The sequence below is a fragment of the Zalophus californianus genome, chromosome 8, assembly GCF_009762305.2.
Source record: "Zalophus californianus isolate mZalCal1 chromosome 8, mZalCal1.pri.v2, whole genome shotgun sequence".
NCBI classification, from domain to species: Eukaryota; Metazoa; Chordata; class Mammalia; order Carnivora; family Otariidae; genus Zalophus; species Zalophus californianus.
This window is the reverse complement of record NC_045602.1, coordinates 127,005,535-127,027,825: the sequence shown is the minus strand read 5'-3', so window position 1 is coordinate 127,027,825 and position 22,291 is coordinate 127,005,535. Positions and strand designations below refer to the sequence as shown.

At 37.4% G+C, this 22,291-nt stretch overlaps 1 protein-coding gene across 5 annotated transcripts in view; it reads right to left on the bottom strand.

Moving 5' to 3' along the window:
* Positions 1 to 22,291, bottom strand: part of NCOA3 (nuclear receptor coactivator 3) — a 140,733-nt gene that overhangs the window by 37,643 nt on the left and 80,799 nt on the right. The window contains exons 3-4 of one of the 5 annotated variants that reach the window (XM_027623791.2): positions 18,023 to 18,097; positions 16,631 to 16,674 (exon numbers count right to left, since the gene is read on the bottom strand). The exons of 3 other annotated variants lie outside the window; for them this stretch is intronic. The gene's annotated coding sequence lies outside the window, so the exon portion shown is untranslated. The remainder of the gene's footprint in view (positions 1 to 16,630; positions 16,675 to 18,022; positions 18,098 to 22,291) is intronic. One more of the 5 variants, XM_027623789.2, reaches the window with a different exon arrangement.

Genomic DNA, 22,291 nt, shown 5'->3' with positions numbered 1-22,291 from the left:
AACAAAAAAAATCTTAACAGGAATTGATTAGAATTCCTTATATAAATACTACAGCCTTTCTATACACAACAAGCTATGGTACATGTTTAAGCTTAGACATGCTCAGAATAGAAGTTAAACTGCTAAAAAATGAACATTCCTAAACTAATTCTGGCTAAAAAGCAGAAAAGAATCATACCTGCCAGCTCAAAAGTCATGAAAATGTTGGTATATGACTGAACAGCATCAACTAGCTTTCGTTTGGGTTATCTGCAGTTAATATAGGAGAAAAAAATACTGATTGTGTATGACAAACTAGCCAGATGGACAAGGATACAGGAAGTACTCCTGTCCAAAAGGAAAAAATACCAATCAACAATGCTAATGCCCATAGTGGGGGGGGGGGGGGGGGGCGGGGGGGCATGCGATGCCAAAATCCAAAACGGAGACGAGATAGGTTACTCAGTAAATCTCAGATGGCACAGAGCCCAACTAAAATATTTTACTTTTGGGGCACCTGGGTGGCTTCTGCCTTCGGCTCAGACCATGATCCCAGGGTCCTGGGATCAAGCCCCACATCGGGCTCCCTGCTCCACAGGAAGCCTGCTTCTCCCTCTCCCACTCCCCCTGCTTGTGTTCCCTCCCTCGCTGTGTGTCTCTCTCGGTCAAATAAATACATAAAATCTAAAAATAAAATAAGATAAAATAAATAAATAAAATATTTTACTTTTCCTAAATTAATAAGGGAAGGGGATAACTTTTGTGGCGGTACAGTGCTGGGCATACCACATGTTCTGTGTAATTTCTCACAATGACTCTCCAAAGTCTGTATTACTATTCCCATTTTATAGATAAGGAAATAGCTAAGTAACTTTTCACTGTATCACACACAGATACCAGATGGCAGAACTGGGACTCAGAACCTTATAACCAACAAAATATGTATCCAATGTTCCTTGGGCATTTTATCCCTCATCAAAAATAAACCATTTGTACTTTTAAATCACACCACTTCCAACCAGTTAACCAGAAAATTTCTCAACTCATCAGTAAGAACACAGAGCAGTTGAACACTCAGGGTTTGGGGGTATGCAGAGTACCAGGGACAGAGGCCAGGAGCCACTCAAACCCAGCAGGTACTAATGCTGCTATTCCCCTCAAGCCCCTAAAAACTAACCACTACTCTACAAATCACCAGATAAACTGCCCTCTGAGGTGGTCTCATATTAACCATGATCCTTACTTCCACTTGAGATGAGTAACAGTCACTGGCTAACACAGCAAGAAGAAAACTTAAAATCAGAAATGCATGAACTATACCCTGAAAAAGTGTGTCAAGTCTTTTTAGTCTTGGGTTTTCTAAGATTAAATGCTGGGGCCAAAAACTTTGACTATCCCACTAGTAATTTGTCAGGCTTGTTTGGCTGACTTATACAAGGTATGATTAAATAATGCTAATTAGGGAGTGTTTCTGGTATGTCCTGAGAATCACAGTAACTTGAGGAAAATTTTCAAACAACAACTGTGGATTTGAAATGATTTACTGAAAACCACTTGAAGCTCTATGTAAAAGCAGAGACTGCTCAATCCAATTAGGAAAAAAAAAATTACCACTGGGAAAAATTATGAGACATTCATATATAAAAGCACTACCCAAAATTCAAGTTCCAAATTGACACTCTTACTCAAGACAATTTAGTTTAGTCACCACTAGTTAAAGTGTTAATCCTACAAAATTATATTTCTAAAATATCAAATTAAAGGTTTTATTTCAATCTATGGTACAGCTCCAAGAGAACCAGCACCATAGAGGAAAAGACTGAAGAACTGAGGGAAGTATAACCTGTGTGTGTTTAAGAGACCATGGTGGGTAGCCAGGGCGGGGTAAACATGGAACCACTATGAAAGCTTCCTCATCAACTAGATGCCTCTTCCAGTGATTATCTCCTATTTTATGTTTTACTTTTTTTTTTTTTAAGATTTTATTTATTTATTTGACAGTGAGACACACAGCGAGAGAGGGAACACAAGCAGGGGGAGTGGGAGAGGGAGAAGCAGGCTTCCCGATGCAGGGCTCGATCCCAGGACCCTGGGATCATGACCTGAGCCAAAGGCAGACACCCAACCAAGTCACCCAGGCGCCCCTACTTTTATGTTTTAATTCAACCCTGGTAAACAGGGTAAGAGCTGAAAGGAGACAAGGACAGAAATGAGAGAGAAAGTTTCAAATAAAAACTAACTGGCAATATCCTCTTGTTTTGTTGCTGATAATCTGTTATGTCTATTTAGTAGGATCAAGTATAAACCACCTAATGCAATCCATTTTTCAATTTAATTCTATTTCAGCTCAAACATTTGCATGCCCAGAACCATTTTAGGTCCAGGAAAGAGAGATGAATGACACCATACATTGCTACAACTCTCAAGTTAGCAGAAGAGAGCATAAACAATTATAACATAATTTGGTAAGTGTTAAAATGAAGGCACTGCATAAAGTGTCATGGGAACACAGGTGATAGGAAACCACCAGCCTACAGTTTTGTTTTTTTTTTTTTTAAGAGAAAAAGCAGATGAGCAGTGTCTACAATAAACTACCTTGGTGCAGACATATGCCAAAAATGGTATATCCTTAGGTCCTGGTCATTCTTCTCCTTAGACTTCTTTAGTTTATAATGCCAGCACACTTGAAAAGGGGCTAGCAGAGAACAATAGAGTAAAACATCCTATTTTTAATATAAAAATTAAGCTAAAAAGGATCCAAATGTAAATTAACAGCTATTTTATCCACAGGTTTCATTCTCTCTTCTCCCTTTGTATGTCTTGCCTTTTCATTCTCAATCAACAGGCTGACTCTTTGGAGTCACATTTATGTTCCAGTTTAAACCTGATGAAGCTGAATTCAAACACAAACTCCCCAGAGGCTCTGCTACCAGAACTGGCCATACCAATTAGCCAAAGCAGGTGTTAGTTGCAACTAGAAGCTTGTTGCCAAGAGACTTCACAACCTCTACAGAAGCAACCGAGTTGAAGTTCACAAATACACACTGTGCAGAGGGAGTTAAGCAAGCCACTTCCATCTAAATCAAATTACTCTCTCCTGACAGCATACTAACTAGCTAGGTAATTCCTTATTTTAAAGGTAACACTGGATCCTACAATTTAATGCACTGAATCCCTCCACACCTGACTTTCATTCTAAACATACCATCAGTCCATACTTCATCCTCAGCATGGTCACTACCACCAGCAGCAGCCTCCCAAATGACCTATGCTAAAAGAGATTCTGACAGGGTGCCTGGGTGGCTCAGCTGGTTATGCGACTGCCTTCGGCTCAGGTCATGATCCTAGAGTCCCTGGAACGAGTCCCGCATCGGCCTCCCTGCTCAGCAGGGAATCTGCTTCTCCCTCTGACCCTCCCCCCATCTCATGTGCTTTCTCTCTTTCTATAAAAAAAAAATAAAAGAGATTCTGACAAAGGATGATCACTGAATTATTTCCTGTTTGTTTTTAAGTCGTTCCTTTTTAAATCTCCTAGTATCTAGAATACTCCTACTCATCCTTCAAGATTAAGTTCAATTGTCACCTCTGATGAAACCATTCAAACTCTCCCAATTAGAGAAAGTTTTTCCTTCTTTATCCTGATGCACTTTTCACACTTCTACTACACTGTTTTACACACTGCACTCTACTCCTGTTCTCTTTTCTGTCTCCACTTTCTACACTGTAAGCTTATAAACCATTATTAAAAAAAAAAAAACTTATATAAGGGGCGCCTGGCTGGATCAGTCAGAAGAGCATGCAACTCTTGATTTCGGGGTTGTGAGTTCAAGCCTCATGCTGGGTGTAGAGATTACTTACTTACATAAGTAAATAAACAAATTTTTTTTCTTAAATAAACTTAAAAAAAATTGTACAAGACTCTTTCATTACAAACTCCTTCCTCTTTCTTTTTTACTGCTACTACCCACCATTCTCCCGGTTCCTTTTCCAACTCCAGCTCTCCTTTTCTTTACCATCCCCTTAGCTGTACTTTTCACCAACTCAACAATCTTTCTTAAAATACAGAGAAGATGCAAGGAGAGCTTGCATTTTTGCTTCTTTTTGACATGTCATTTTTCACTTGGGTATTCCCACTCCAACAAATATAGTGGCTCCAAGCTGCCTATCAAAATAAAACTCAGAACGTTTGAATCCTTCAGCTGATTTACTATGACATAATGAAAAGACAATGGGGCTTTGTTGGAATCAAACTCGAGAGCAGAATCTCAATTTCACTGAAAGGTAAACTTTTGTCACCTTTAAAAAGCCTATCACCTGTTAAATCTGGTAATAATCACACCTCACATATGCACATGTTTAATGTGAGCATGAAAAGCAATACAAAGCAAGCAACTGACAAAGGGAATAATGGTAATCCATCAATACCAAGAACAAAGATTCAGATTTGCTCTCTGTTGAAAGACAAATAGCTACAAATATCCCATATGGCAACAAATTAAAAGGTTTCAGACAAAAAACAAATTAGCCAGGACTATTCAGGCTATTCTCAACTTACAGGTAGCTGACTGGAATTCAAAACATTCTCCCACTGAAATAGTGTGGTGAGACATAGCTAGTAGCCATTAAAACCATTAAAAGATAGAACAAATTACTGTAACCGCTGTTTTCTTAAGATTAAAAGACATAAGAATAAGGAGGCATATTTTAGAAGATTTTCTGAAGAGGATATCAACAAACCTTCAAAGGTACTAGGTAAAAGCACACAGTGGTGGTTCTTTATGATCTCTTTTTACTTCTGGATTTGTGGTTTAATTTTGCCTTGATAGATGTAAATATCTCTACATCAAAACTATATCTAAGGTTTTCTCTTGGCACATAATGAAAATACAAGCAGCAGAGAAAGAGAGAGGAACAAGAGAGAAAGTTTTTAGCCCCCTCGAGGTAGTAGTAAAGCACTGGATTAAGATAAACAGGGGTTAGAGAAGTATGTGCACAGCGCAGGAATAAAATCTGATACAGATTCAATAAACAGGCAATAAAGATGTAAAGGGGGGGTGAATGATCACAGCATGTGCCCCATTCTCTCCTAACCCATTCTTTCCATCTGCCTCAGAGAAGAAAAAATGATACTAAAAGAAATGTTAATACTTAAGAGTGGACATTAGCCACCTGGTAAGGAAAGCTACGACAGGAAGTAGCAGTATGCACACCATGAATGCTACAGGGAATGGGAACCATGAGTCAAGAGCAGCACTGATACTCCTGAACCAGAGTACTTGCACAGTGAAAAACTTAAAAGTAACAAGACACTCCCCCGCTACAGTACTGAAGGGTAGCCCGGTCCACCGATACCAAATATCAAAAACTTAAGTAGCTACAGAGGGTTTACCTGTGACACTAACATTATAAAAATTAACAATGTGGAAATGAAAAGTTGATAAAGCAACTTGAATTAATTTTTCAAAGAAAAATACTGAAGGTGGAAGAGAGTGAGAGAGATGTATCAAGGGTAAACCCATCTTAGCTAGATTTGCTTCTTTAAAAGCAAAAACAAAGGAGGGGCACCTGGCGGGCTCAGTCAGAGAGCGTGGGACTTGTGATCTCGGGGTTGTGAGTTTGAGCCCCACTTTGGGTGTAGAGATTACTTAAAAATAAAAAAATCTTTAATAAAAGCAAAGACACTGGAGCAGATGTTCTCTAACGCTAGCAACACAACATGGCAAGTCTGACTCATAAAGACTTCCTGAATGGGTCATCATCTTTACTGCAGGTTAGTCTGTGGCTCAGTCCTTGCGTGCTGTTTCCACTGGGCCTTTTTTCTTTTTCTGACCTCACAGCATATTACTCTTCACTGATTGTAATTCCACTCCTAGCCTAAATAACTTTAAATTCAAAAGAGTCATTTTTTAAAAATAACATTTCCATATTCCTAGAAGTTATACGTCTGGTAACAGAATTTCTCTCTTCAAATAAATCTTTAAGTCATTATCAACTTCAGGATGACAAAAATACAAATACTGAATGAGAACATATATATCAAAGTCAAAAAAGAAAATAAGGACGCACTCTTAACATCCTTTACCTGTTGGAAGGTAGGGTAACACTGGTAGAAATGTTAAAAAGTATCAAAGTCTAATTGAACAAGAGCCTCAATTGCCTCCCTAAATCCCCGTCAAAATATAGCTAGTATACTACTACTATGTGGAGCTAAAAATCCGTCCTCTAGATCATGATTGTACCAGAAAAGAAATTTACAGCAAGAAAGAATATAAAATACTGAAGAATAGGACAAAAAGAGCATCACTTAAATAATTTAAATAAAACACAGCTTGGTTTTTTTTTTTCCTCCACCGCTTTTCAAAGGTCAGTTTCATGATTCATGACTTTAAAGAACTTTTTGTATTTCACAAAACCAGCCTACATGTGTCTAGTAAATGAAGACTGGGGACACCTCATTATTATTAAAGAACATCAGAGGCAAAAATTTAATTAAGACCTCCTGTAAAACCAGGCATACACCTAAATTGGTTAAAACCCAAACCCACCGGCAAACATCTACAGAGTGGTCACTAAGCACTAGGGATGTAATGTACAACTGGGTAACTACAGCTAACACTGCTGGGTGATATATAGGAAAGCGGTTAAGAGTAGCTCTGGGGCGCCTGGGTGGCTCAGTCAGTTAAGCGTCTGCCTTTAGCTCAGGTCATGATCCCAGGGTCCTGGGACAGAGCACCTCATCAGGCTCCCTGCTCAGTGGGGAGTCTGATTCTCCCTTTCCCTCTGCCGCTCCCCCTGCTTGTGCTCTGTGTCAAATAAATAAAATCTTTAAAAAAAAAAAAAAAAAAAACAGAGAGAGAGAGTAGCTCCTAAGAACTCTCATCACAAGGAGAATTTTTTCTTTTCTTTTTATTGTATCTACAGGAGAAAATGGGTGTTAGCAGAACCAACTGTACTGATCCCATAATACACGTAAATCAAACCATCAAGCTGTATACCATAAACTTATATAGTGGAGTATGTCAATTATTTCTCAATAAAACTAGAGGGAAAAAAATTTTTTAACTGGTCATTCTTCAACATACTGAGTGTTGTCCACATACATAAACAAAGGAGATTGCATTCCCTATGCCATGTGCTTGGGATAAACTGCTGACCAAAACAGACAAGGTTTTTTGCCTTCAATAAGCTAATGACCAGGGTCCATAATCAACAAACTAGTAAATATAGTATCCCAAAATGTACTATGTGCTATGAAAGGTCTCCACTGGAAACTAATAGCTGACCTGTTAATTCAAAAGCAGGAACAACTGCATATCAGATCCGGCACACAATGTTATTCAAGTGTTCAAAGTCCTAACCTTCTGCAGTCAATCTGGATCTTACTACTACAAGATTCAGGGTAAAGGACAACTGCATGTCCTTGAAAATGGCCAAAGCTTACTAGTTAGCTCTGGCCCCCTTCCTGTTTTAAGTAGGTCAGAACAGAGACAGCTATAGCAGAATTCAGATGTGCTTCAAAACAACCAATATATGCAAGCAGGGTGAAAGGTTTAAGTCAAATGCCTCTGGAGTTCCAACCAAATTCACTACATCAGTGATTCTCAACCTTTTTTTGATACCGGGATTTGTTTACCTCTTAAAAACTGGGAACGCCAAAAAGCTTTTGTTATGTGGGTTATACCTATCAATATCTACCATATTCAAAATTAAACTTCTAAATATTTTGAAATATTAATTCATTTTAAAACAAGCGCATTATGTGTTAACAATTTCACAATTTTATGGAAAACAAATTTTCTGAAACAAAACAGAGAGGTGGTACTGTTTCTACATTTTTACAAATCTTATGTCTGACTTAAAGAAGATAGCTGGATTTGCTTATCTACTTCTCCATTCAATATGTTGCAATATGTTAATTTGACAAAAACATATGAAGAAAATCCAGCCTCAGAGACATGTACTTATTTTTAAAAAGGACTATTACAATAGCCTTTTGCAAACTGTAGATAATTTTCCTTGGTATTATGCTAAAACTCAACAAGCAGTAAGTACTTTCTTAAAGGTTAGTTGCAAAGTGAAATCTGAAACTACTGATCAACTTTCACGCTATTACATTAAAGTATACTCCCCTAGCTTACACTCTGAGCAAATCTTTTACCCATGCATGATTTTGTAACATCAAACATTGTCATTTTAACATATCAGTTCACTGATCAAGCAGATTTTAAAATACTGATATATTTCATGATACAATATCAAAAACTCCATATTAATATCACCATGCATCTCTTTTTTTTTTTTAAAGATTTTATTTATTTATTTGAGAGAGAATGAGAGATAGAGAGCACGAGAGTCAGAGGGAGAAGCAGACTCCCTGCTGAGCAGGGAGCCCGATGCGGGACTCGATCCCGGGACTACAGGATCATGACCTGAGCCAAAGGCAGTCGCTTAACCAACTGAGCCACCCAGGCACCCACCATGCATCTCATCTTGAAAGTCTTTAAGTACTGAGAAGCAGTTACACTCATGGTGGCAGATTCAGATTTACCAACATTACAATTTTCACTTGAGAACTCAAATTTTAGCACTGTCAACAAATACCATCAGAGGTTTTCCCTGAAGTAATAGGTTCATCTTGCTCAGTTTCAAGAACTGTCTGCGAAATGCTCAGGTTTCAATAACCAGAGCTTGCTGGTCGTTCTTTCAAGTAAAAATGGTATTCCATGAAAAAAGTGGCTAATTCAGTACACAAACCAATCACACAAGGGTCGTTCCCCAGGATAACCATGGTAGGCAGAGTGCTTTCTGCATATTTTCCATTCTCACCAAACAGAATTTTTTAAAATACAGTACTCAAGAGTCAAGATTTAATGAAATGAGCAAATTTTGCTGCCTCATGCAGGACAATCCTAAGTGAGAAATGCTGCTTTGTTTGTTTCCTTTAAGTGCAGGAAAGTAAAGTATGTAATGACCACTAGTATAGTCTGTAGCACCACTGCCTTGATTGAAGCTGAGGTGCCAGTAGCTTTCGGTACCACTGTATCTGCACCAGTGCAAACATCAAAAGAATGAAAATGGTAAATAATGGGTTATTATGAAAATAGTTTTAACTGTATGGACCCTGTAAAAGTTCTCAGGGACTCCCAGAGGACCATGAACCACACTTCTGAGAACCACTGTACTAAGATTAAGAGTGGGATTGAAGGCCTGAAACTGGTATGGCTTCTCCAAGATCCTCTTCACATTCATTTAATAAATATTTCAGTATCTACTATCTGCAACCTATATACATAAGCCAGGTTGTAAAATCAAAAGAACAGGACTTCCTGACTACATCAAAAAAAAAAGCTTCTGCACACCAAAGGAAACCAAGCAATCAACAAAACTAGAGACAACATACTGATAATGGGAGAAGATATCTGCAAAGGAAGTATCTGATAAAGGGTTAGTGTCCAAAATATATAAAGAACTTAACTCAAAATGAAAAACAAATAACCCAATTAAAAAATGGGCAGAAGACATGAATAGACATATCTCCAAAGAAGACCTAAACATGGCCAACAGACACATGAACAGACGTTCAACATCAATCATCATCAGGGAAAAGCAACTCAAACCACAATGGATATCACCTCACACCTGTCAGAATGGCTAAAATCAAAAACACAAGAAACAAGTGTTGGTGAGGATGTGGGAAAAAAAGAACCCTAGTACACTGTTGATGGGAATCCAAACTGGTGCAGCCACTGTGGAAGTATGGAGGTTCCTCAAAAAGTTAAAAACTACCATACCATATAATCCACTAACTGCACTTCTGGGTATTTACCCATAAAAATAAAAGAACACTAATTCACAAGGTTACATGCACCCCTATGTTTATTGCAGCATTATTTACAACAGCCAAATTATAGAAGCAGCCCAAGCGTCCATCAATAAATGAATGGATAAAGAAGACATGGGGTGTGTGTATGTGTACAATGAAATACTATTCAGCCATAAAAAAGAATGAAATTTTGGGGCACCTGGGTGGCTCAATCGGTTAGACGTCTGACTCTCGGTTTCAGCTCAGGTCGTGATCTCAAGGTTGTGGGATCAAGCCCCACACTGGGCTTCACACTCGGCACACAGTCTGCCTGAGATCCTCTCTCTCCTTCTCCCTCTGCCCCCCACCCCCGCTCGCTCTTACACTCTAAAATAAATAAATGAAATCTTAAAAAAAAAAAAGACATCTTGCCATTTGCAACAACATGGATGGAGCTAGAGTATAATGCTAAGCGAAGTAAGTCAGAGAAAGACAAATACCATATGATTTCACTCATATGTGGAATTTAAGAAACAAAACAAATGGACAAAGGAAAGCCAAGAGAGTGAAACCAAGAAACCAAAGGGGAGGTGGGTAGGGGGGTGGGTTAAACAGGTGATGGGATTAAGAGTACACTTATCACAATGAGCACTGACCTGTGTACAGAATTGTTGAATCACCATATTATACACTGGAAACTAACACTTATGTTAATTACACTGGAATTAAAATTTAAAAATCAATAAAATTTTTTTAAAAGTACAGGACTTTCTGATAAGATGACATAATGGACTACCGCTCTCAACCAACCACTCTTCCCCTCTGCTCTAAATATAATAATGACAAATAAAGTACATATTTTTTATTAATTTTGGAAGACACAGAAATGCTCAAACCTAACAAATATGTCTGTGGACCAAAACACAGAGCAAACATACAATAATGAATTGATGACTCCATGAACCCACTGAATTTCAGGACCAGAAACTAGCAACTGCTTTTTAAGAAAATCCAATCATGCACAAGGTAAGAGGACCAAAAGCAAGGCTCATAGGTAAAAACAAAACCAAAAAATTGCTGAAAGGAAAATGAAGAGAAGCTATGATCATCAGTAACGAGTTACTGATCACATCAAACTACAACCTGCAGTGTAGAAGAGTCATCATCTCTCTAGTATTGCAAGAATATTTCAGACTGGAGTCCTGGACCTAGACTGAAGGTAAAGTGGATATGGGAGAAGGCAACAAAAACAGAGCTAGGGGTACCGAGCCGGGGAGAGGGGGTCACATGGAGAGCACCAAATGAACAAAAGGAAAACTAAATTTCCCATTTAAGATGCAAATTGTAAATGAAAATTCCCAAGTGTATGTGAAAACAGAACTAAGAAAGTTGACCAAGAAATTCATCAATACTGGAAGATGAATTCACCACCCAATAAAATGAAATCTTTAAATAAGTTTAAAATAAATGCTTATGATCCTTAAGAGATAAAAATTTGACTGCCATGAAAAAAAATAAATGAAAACAGAATAAATCGTTATGAAAAGACTGGATTACAAACCTTCATAAAATATAAAGTATAAAAAGAGAGTATCACCCATTATGCGAGCACCAAATATCCTAACTTAGTTAGCATGGGATACTTAAATCCATATCTGAAAACTCAGTGAAGAATTAATTCCTAGACTAGACACAACACAAAACACACACACACACAATCAGTGAAGTGGATAAGAAAACTGATGAATTCAAATCGAATGCAGCACAGTGAAATAAAGGGAAAAGACTTCACAGCTGATCTAAGCCCCAGCACAATATCACCAAATTTAAGTCTCTGAAGCTCAATTTCCTATTCTCTAAAATGGACATACCAGTCTTTTTTTTTTTTTTAAGAGAGGCAGAGGGGTGAGGGAGGGGTAGAGGGAGAGAGGAAATCTTAAACAGGCACCATGCCCACCACCGAGCCCTATATGATCATGATCTGAGCCAAAATCTAGAGTCAGACACTTACCCGACTGAGCCACCCAAGTGCCCCAGGACATACTACATCTTTACAAGGTTGCTGAAATAATTAAAACCATAGACCAAAACAAAGCTTATCTGAGCACATGGAAGTCTTAACAAATGGCTCCTTAAAGAATCTCATGATTTACAGACAGAACCAAGGTTATTAGAGAAAATAGAATTTTGCCTCTGTGATTATAAAGTACCTACATTTACAACCCACATGAATTCAGGAAACAATGTACTGGTTTTCTAATTCCCACACTGGCTGAAAAACTTTTGCAAATTGCCTAAACCTTGGTACCTAGGAGGGGATTATAAAGAGATGTCTTTCGGGAAGTACTAAATTCTCAAAGATACTAATATCTACAAATGAAGTTTTGGTAATAGTAATAAACTGTTCTTATGCAAACATTTCAAGTATTTTCTTTATTTTTTCAAAGACTTTATTTTTAAGTGATCTCTATATTCAATGTAGGGCTCAAACTCATGACCCCGAGATCAAGAGCCACATGATCTACTAAGTGAGCCAGCTAGGCATCCCTCAAGTATTTTCTTTAAACCTCTCTAATATGGTGCATTTCTATATGAAAAGAATTTGGAGAAACAGTAAGGGCACTTAGGTCACAAGTGATTAAGGATGATTTCTTTGAAAACTCTTGTTAAAATTCATAATTGCTTTGCATTTTTTAAAATGTAAAGACACTGGCAATTTAACTAGTCTAAATTTAAAACTCTTTTTACTATTTATCACTCTTAATAAAATGACTTCCTTACTAACTGCCACAAGGAAAATGGGGAAAAAAATGGAACTCAGCCTTCTTATATTTCAAATTCAGAGAGAGTTATTTAAGTAATAAAACATCCAGAATTTACATGGTACCTTCATACCACGAAACAGGCTTATCAAAAGCCCAAGTAAAAACTCACATACACACAAAAAATTAAGTTTCAACTTATTACCCAGGACCTAGGTATCAAAGGCCTTATACTATTCAATCACATCTGGAAACGAAAAGACAGTAGGATTACAGCTGTGCATGGCCAATTTATCTGCAGAAGTCAAAGCATGTCTCCTGTTACCTTGCAGCAAGTCAGTGTGATCTACATATCAATATACTGAAGGGCTGCAGTGTCTGAAACCCATACCAACCATTTAAAGGTGTTATTTTAATTAACAAGTTTGCCAACACATTATGAATTTTGCAGTTTTATTTTAGAATTCTTTTTAAATTATCATCACAATCTATCTTTAAAGAAAATTTTAAAAGGCTAAGAACAAAGACTAAAAATCATGCAATCCCAATTTATGTCACCCTCCAGTAAAATAACTAGCTCCATAAAAATCTTTTCAAAAAGAGCAATATACCATTAAGAAAATAAATAATTTCGGGGCGCCCGGGTGGCTCAGTTGGTTAAGCGACTGCCTTTGGCTCAGGTCATGATCCTGGAGTCCCAGGATGGAGTCCCACATCGGGCTCCCTGCTCAGCAGGGAGTCTGCTTCTCCCTCTGACCCTCTTCCCTCTCGTGCTATCTCTCATTCTCTCTCTCTCAAATAAATAAATAAAATCTTTAAAAAAAAGAAAATAAATAATTTCTATAATCCAGTTTTCTACATTAGGGCCAAATTTTATAGGAGGGGAATGAAAGAAATGCCAAATAACACATTACATAACAAGAGTGCTACCCAGAATACAAAGAGGTACATTTTTACTTGTAATAATTTTAAAGTATGAAAGATAAAATTCTATGGAAGTGAATTAAATATCCTACACTGTTGATCTTTAGATGTTTGTGTACTCACACAGAGTAAGTTTAACGTTGAAGCTCATTAAAGACTGAAATTGGTTTGATACATGATGAAAAATGTATTTAAATCTTAGGAACATATGTTGAGCATGTGTGCACATGCAAAGCTTTCAAAGTTACTTTAAAATGTGAAAATGAGTAAGGCTCCTGTTATCCTTGATAAATGTCAGCTGCCATACACTCATGTCCAATACACATTTTCACAAAGCAGAGTCCCAGAAAAGGCAATTCTGAATCCAGCAGCTGCATGTAATGGTTATACATATCAAATTCTATTCAAGGTCAGAAGTTTAGAGGTTTTCAGTATCAACTTCAAAATAACGCAGGCTTTATATGTTAAATATTACACAGATTCAAAAACATTCTTATTAAAACAGGTTTTGGAAACAAAGACAGAATCATAAGAAAGTAATTACTCTGAGAGTCTGGCATATGATAGAGTCATTTATAACAGTGGTATAAAATGGACTATTTGTACAGCAGTTCACTTTCTAGATTGCTGAGCTGATATTTAGGACAATTATATTTCTTAATTAAGTTACAAAATTAAGTACTACAAGAGCTATGTTATTACCAATGTGACAAATTTTTTATGTCTATATTTTCCAAATCCAATAAAACTGCCCTTTTTATGAGCCTTGACTATAAACAACTACTAAAACCTATCTCCATCCATTTTCACCAAGAGCAAAAAAAACAGTGACTGGATTTAGGGCGGTTCAGTTTGTTGTTCGAGTCAAAGATGGATCTTAAAATCTTAACAATTTTCTCTACATATTCTGAAAGCCTCATCTAAAGCAAACCAGCTTAACATTCAGTCTTTGGCTTTAATAACAAGAACACAACTATTGGAGTGCCTGGGTGGCTCAGTCAGTTAAACGTCTGCCTTTGGCTCAGGTCATGATCCCAAAGTCCTGGCATCAAGCCCCACATCAGGCTCCCTGCCTGCTTCTCCCTCTGCCTGCCACTTCCCCTGCTTGTGCTCTCTCCCTCTCTCTCTCTCTCTCTGACAAATAAATAAAATGTAAAAAAAAGCATCTCTGTACAGTATGGAACCTACGCTCAAAAAAGTTTCTTTTTAAAGTAAGTTGCTGTTTGATCAACATTAAATGTTTAAGCTTTTTTTTTTTTTTAAGATTATTTATTTATTTATTTGAGAGCGAGAGAGAGAACCAGTGGGGGTGGAAGGGCAGAGGGAAAGAGAGAAGCAGTCTCCCCACTGAGCAGGGAGCCTGACATGGGGCTTGATCCCAGGACCCTAAGATCATGACCTGAGCCAAAGGCAGATGTTTAACCAACTGAGCCACCCAGGCACCCCTAAAATGTTTAAGCTTTTACACTATAAATGCATTAATATTCTCCTACATATCATCACATAATCCCCACAGTTTAAATATTCCTTCCCCAGAAGGAGCCTCTTAAAAAACCTAAAGAAAAAATAAAAAGGCAGTAAGGGACTGTGTGGTCAGATTATCTAAAGTAAAATAACTTTGGTTTTTCCGCTTATAACCATAGCACTTCATCAGCCCTAAAACAGCAGATCCACCGAAATTATGGCTTTCTGGGTACTTTTTTAAATGGATGTTACACGCTTAAGAGCAAAATTTCTGGATGTACTACTATAAGATGCCCATAGGCATCTTATAAACACTTAAAGGACAAATAGAAAAGTGCAGATAGGTCTGGGTATGACTTTGAATTCATTTTTTTTTATTAACATATAATGAATTAATTTTTAAGGAAGACTGACATGGGCACCTGGGTGGCTCAGTCGTTTGAGCATCCAACTCTTGGTTTCGGCTCAGGTCAAGATCTCAGGGTTCTGGGACTGAGCTTCGCATCGGACTCCACGCTCAGCGAGGAGTCCGCCTGAGAATTCATCCTCTCTCTCCCTCTGTCCCTCCCCCCTCCACTCACTCGCATTCTCTCTCTCTCTAAAATAAGTAATTTTCTAAAAGTCTCTGACATATATTTTCTTGATACATGAAAAAGATACGGTGCTGGAGTTAACATAAGCCCTATAATTAGAGACTGACTATTTTAGAAAACCTTGAGGTTTCAATTAATGTGTTGTTTTTGAAACCAAGAAATGTTTGGGATAGATAGCAAACCTTCTGAGGTAAGTGCCGTGAGAAAAATAACAATATTTTTCCAGAAAATTCCTTTATGGCGGTACAGAGATCTTATGTTCTCTGAATATAGAATATTCAGTCATCAATAGAAAGAATATATCAGGTATATTCTTTCACAGCTTTATACAGATATAATTCACAAACCACACACTTGCAGTATCCAATCAATGCCTTTAATAAATTCAGAGTTGTACAATCATCACAATTTTAGAACATTTTCATTATCCCAAAAAAGAAGCCCAGTACTCCTCACTGTTCTCTGTGTAATCCCATTTTTCCCCCACTTCATACCACCTCTCTCCCACCCCAGGGAGACCATTAATCTACTTTGTCTCTAATGATTCATCTATTTTGGAAAATTCATACAAATGGAATCATACAATATCTAGTCCTTTGTGATTGGCTTCTTTCACTTCGTATAATCCTTTCAAATTCATCCATGTTATAGCATATACCAGTAGTTCATTTCTTTTTATTTGTGAATACTTAACTGTGTGGAACTATAATTTTATTTATCTATTCACCAGCTGATGGACATTTAAGTTGTTTCCTCTTTTTGGCTATTATAAATAATGTTGCTATGAACATATATCAAGTTTTTATGTGGTCACTTATATTCTTAAATGAGAAATCATGAGCGCTGGTAAGTGAAAGCAGATTTTGATGACATATCCAAAGAAGCCTCTAAAATTTGCTAGCAAACAGGAAAGAAGCCAGATTCTTTAAAAACATTAAAAAAAAAAAAAACTGGAAACCAATTGTGGGATTTTAATTATGATTAATATACTAAGCACTCTAATGGAAAAAGTGGACAACAAGCAAGAACAGATGGGTAATATAAGCAGAGAGATGGAAACTATGAGAAAGCAGCAAATGGGAATATTAGAAATCAAAAACACTAACAGAAATGAATGCCTTTGATGGGCTCATCAGTTGACGGGACACAGCTGAGGAAGAAAAAAAAATAAAATTAGTGAGCTTAAAGATCAATACAAGCTTACAAAACTGAAAGGCGAAAAAGAACAGAATATCCGATGACAGTGGAAAATTACAAAAAGTACATTATATAAATAAGGGGAATACCATATATATGAAATTCAGAAAAGGCAAAACTAACGACTTAAAGTAGCCCAGAGGCTGCCAGCTATCTCAGTGGACTGACTGCACAGAAGGACAAAAGAACTTCAGAGGATGGTGGGGATGTTTTATATCATGATTGTGGTAATGGTGACATTTGTCAAAACTCGGCAAATTATAAACTTAAGGCTGGTGCATTTTACTGAATATAAACTATACTTAAAGTTATGTAAGGAAAATAGTGCATATTGCTAATCCTGTGATAAATAATAAATGACTTGTATAAGATAAATTAGCTAATAAAAGAGGGCTATTTCAATAAGAAAATTTACTTTTTCTAAAGAAGTTCTACAGGAAAAGCAAATTTAGTACATGGGCAGTTAAAGTCAAATTTATATTTAAAAACTTTAGGGCAATAAAAATAATCTTGCAACAAAATACACAAAAATGTTCATTGACATTTCATTTATACATCAAAAACCAGAGGACACTAATGACCATCCATCCCAAATTTAAAAAATAAAGCCATACAAAACAATATAGTAGTAGCAAAAATAAATTATACACAACATGGGTGAATATTATAAGCAATCAAAGTTTTTTTTAAAAAGCAAGTACATTAGGGGCGCCTGGGTGGCTCAGTTGGTTAAGCGACTGCCTTCGGCCCAGGTCATGATCCTGGAGTCCCAGGATCGAGTCCCGTATCGGGCTCCCTGCTCGGCAGGGAGTCTGCTTCTCCCTCTGACCCTCTTCCCTCTTGTGCTCTCTATCTCTCATTCTCTCTCTCTCAAATAAATAAATAAAATCTTTAAAAAAAAAAAAAAAGCAAGTACATTAGAGGCGCCTGGGTAGCTCAGTCGGTTGAGCAGGCGACTGTTGATTTCGGCTGGGGTCGTGGTCTTGGAGTCATAGGATGGAGTCCCAAGTCAGGCTCCAAGTTCAGGGGAAGTCGACTAGAGATTTCTCTCTCTCCCTCTGTCCCTCCCCGTAAATAAATAAACAAACAAATAAATAAATAAATCTTTAAAAAGTAAAATAAAAAGCAAGTCCATTACACTCATTTTTGTAAAGCTAAAAACAAAAACTAAACATGGTTCAAGAACACACACGTGTGGTTTTTTTTTTAAGTTTTTAGCAAATAAATTACGGTATCTATTACTTCTGGGACAGAAGCAGAAGGAAGAGTAAGATGGAGAAACACACAGGGAGCTGGTATACCTAGCAACTTTCCAGTTCTTAAGTAGTGGGTTCATAGGTGTTTTCCGAAGTACACTTCATAGCACATATATACTCCTGTTTATATAAAATATTGCATAATTTTAATGTTAAATTAAAAAACACTAATGTTAAGTTAAAAATGTTAAGTTAATGTTAAGTGAATATATATTTAATCTAACATTTGAGCCAGATACTGTGTTGAGGGCATTCCATTTATTACTCCCATTTTAATCCCTATTTCAGATATAAAGAACAGATAAAAGTAGAGTTCAAATTTATCCCTCTTTTACATGAGAAAACAGGTATGGGGAAGGAAAATAACTCACCCAAGGTCATACATCTAGTAAGTGATGGAATTACAAATTAAATGCAAGTCTTTCCAACATCAGAGCCCAAGCTCTTAACCATTTCAACCAAAAAATAAACAAATAGTTTACTCCTTTTTTCGTGAAATCCGAGTGTAACTGCACTGTCTACAGCTGTTCTAACAACTGTCTTTCAATGGCCCAGCTTAAGTTTCCAGTAAGAAGTTACTGTTTTCTGGTCACATTAACTAGAAATTCCTACTAGTCTTTAACAAAAAGAAAACAGTTAAGAATGATGGCCCTTAGGATGCCTGGGTGGCACAGTCAGTTGAGTGACTAACTCTTGGTTTCAGTTAAGGCCATGACCTTGGGGTCATGAGATCGAGCCCCACCTGGTCTTCACGCTCAGCGCATCATCTGCTTGAGATTCTCTCTCCTCCTTCTGCCCCTCCTGCTTGTGTGCACACATGCTCATGCTCACACACTCTTTCTCTAAGTAAATCTTTAAAGAAGAAGAAGAAGAAGAATGGCCCTTACCAGATCACCAATGACTGTAGATTCTTGACCCATCCCTGTACATCACCTTTAAAAAAGTTTTAAGTACCTTCACCTTACCAATACTTTCATCTCCTAATCTAAGCAATCAACATGCATTTATAGTGAGCGGGGGAGAAACAGCAGGATTAACTAAAAGGCTCTATAATGAGGAACTAGATCCATGAATCATAGAAACTTAAGCTGGAAAGAACCTGTGATGTTCTAAAAAACAAGCAAATTGATCCTAATGAGAAAACTGATGTCAAAGTGAGACTACTACCACTCCTAGTTCCCATGCAAAACAAAAAAACAAAACAAAAAAAAAAAACAAAAAACTGTGTTTTCCAGCTTTAAATTTAAGGGGTGTTATAGTTAGGCAGGCAATTGATGAAATTAACAAATGTCAATTTTTCTATATATATAAAATATAAACCTAAAAGAATTTCCTTAAATTGCTTTTTCAGTAATAGCTGCTTTACAAGATGTCTGTGAGCCTGACTCATTTTAATTATAAGGCATAATAAAAGCAGAACTTATAATTAAAAGTTATCTTTAAACTTTAGTAATTCAATTTCAAATTAAACTGAAGGACAGAGATATAGTCCTTAAAATTTAGAATGCCATTCATATGCTACTAATACGTTTTTATTTTTTTTTTAAGATTTTATTTTTTATTAATTTTACAGAAAGACATAGCGAGAGAGGGAACACAAGCAGGGGGAGTGGGAGAGGGAGAAGCAGGCTTCCCACCAAGCAGGGAGCCCGATGCGGGGCTCGATCCCAGGGAGCCGAAGGCAGACGCTCAACGACTGAGCCACCCAGGCGCCCCAGCTACTAATAATACCTTTTTAATATCAAATTCTCTAGAAGGTTATGATAGAACTTTTTAGAAACTAAAATGTTAGTAAAATGTGATATAAAGGCACTTATTAATTATCCTGACCTTGGCAATATATCTTCATTCCTTTATCCAACTACATAGTGGTCTCATTTTAATTAAGATGACACAAGAACTGGTTTAAGGAATTTTCATGTGAAAAAGACTGGTAAGAGACAGTACTTGAAAGAGTTAATTTCCAAGGCCATGAATGATATCATAACCTGAGAGTCTAAAAACTCATGATTTTAAAACTTCTGTGGTTAAAGATGAATTTCTGTTGAATAACCATAGACATATTTTCACTGCTGGGGAATGTCATCTAAAAGATTAGTTCTTAAGGTATTACTGAATTCAGTGATACTTAAATTCTTCCACTGAAAATCATTTTTTAAAGCAAAGAAGAACTTAAACATTGTAAAATTGCAGAAAATGAATGAAAATCCCCTACCACCACCCCTACTCCTAGACATAGCAGCATGAACATTTAACAAGATAGCAACTTATTACAAGATAAAAGTTCACAAATTACAGAAAGAAAATGGTCTGAAATTTGCAAAGAATCAAGATTTAGGTTCTAATTCAATGACACCACAAATTAGTTATACAACTTTGATAAAGCCATTAGCTCTTCTTAAGCCCCTTTCTACCGTGGGTTGTAAGAGCAAGATGAGACAAAAAGCATTTTATTTTTGAATATTACTCAAATTGGAAATGACAGAAAAAAGTAACTGAGCCTAAGGAAAAGAAAAGAATTGCAGAAAAATGGACAGAGCCTTAAGTATATGCAAGAAATATCAAATGATCTAACAAACAATATTTGGAGTCAGAGAAATCAGGATGAAGGAGGAAAAGAATAAAATACTTGAGGTAATAATGGGAAAACTTCCCCAAACTTAATGAAAACACCAACCTATATACATCAAAGGAACTCAAAGAATCCCAAGGAAAACAAACACAAAGAAATTAGACCTGAGTACAGCACAAACTGTTTAAAAACAAAAAGAGAAAATCTTGAAAGCAGCCGTAAGAAAAAGGATCACACATACAGAGGAACAAGGATAAAAGTTATCTTTTCAGAAACAACAAGACAATGGAATAACATCTTTAAAGTGCTGAACTACTTTCCAGTGGTGACTATCTCCTCATGAGAACATGCCCCTTACTAAGGACTTCCTCCATCCCAGGGAAGATGAGAAGCAGCACATGGTGTGGATCCCCAATTCCTACACTTCATGGAAGCACAGTGCCCAGAATGCTATGAAATCACCAACATCCTCAGCCATACATCAACAGTAGTTTTGCATGCTGGCTATTTCACTGTCCTTTGCCAACCAGCCTATAGGAGGAAAAGCAAGGCTTAAAGAAGGATGCACTTTCAAGGGCGCCTGGGTGGCTCAGTTGTTAAGCGTCTGCCTTCGGCTCAGGTCATGGTCCCAGAGTCCTGGGATGGAGCCCCGCATCGGGCTCCCTGCTCAGCAGGAAGTCTGCTTCTCCCTCTCCCATTCCCCCTGCTTGTGTTTCCTCTCTCACTGTGTCTCTCTCTCTCTGTAAAATAAATAAATAAAATCTTTAAAAAATAATAATAATAAAAATAAAAATAAAAAAATAATTTAAAAAATGCTCGGGGCACCTAGGTGGCTGAGTCAGTTGAGCATCCAACTCTTGGTTTTGGTTCAGTGGTGATCTCACAGGCCATGAGACTGAGCCCCACATCAGGCTCCACGTTCAACAGGAAGTCAGCTTGAAGATTCATTCTCTCCCTCAGCCCCTCCCAACCCCTGCCCCTGCTCACACACACTCTAAAATAAATATTTTTGGGGGGCGCCTGGGTGGCTCAGTCATTGGGCACCTGCGTCAGCTTGGGTCGTGGTCCCGGGGTCCTGGGATCATGCCCTGCATCGGGCTCCCTGCTCGGCGGGGAGCCTGCTTCTCCCTTTCCCACTCACCCTGCTTGTGTTCCCTCTCTCACTGTCTCTCTTGCTGTCAAACAAATAAAATAAAATCTTTAAAAATATATATGTATATTTTTTAAATGCTCAAAGAAGATTTTATGGTTCCCTGTACCCCTGAAACAAATAATACATTGTGTTAATTTAAGAAAAAAAAAAGATTTTTATGGTTAACAAACACATATTTTGGCACATATGCTAAAAAAATTAAAAAAAAAAAAACTGTAAATCGGGGGCACCTGGGTGGCTCAGTCGTTAAGCGTCTGCCTTAGGCTCAGGTCATGATCCCAGGGTCCTGGGATCGACCCCGGCATTGGGCTCCCTGCTTAGCAGGAAGCCTGCTTCTCCCTCTCCCACTCCCCATGCTTGTGTTCCCTCTCTCGCTGTGTCTCTCTGTCAAACAAATAAAATCTTTAAAACAAAAACAAAAACTATAAATCGGCCAATACATGAGAAGAGCCTTTTTTTAATGAACCCAAGAATCAATTGTGGGACTTCTCTTCAATCGGAGAAAGTAACAAATGCTATCCTACAGTGAACAGGACAAATTATAACAAACTATATTCAGGTATCAGAGAACAGGAAGTGAAAAATTGTG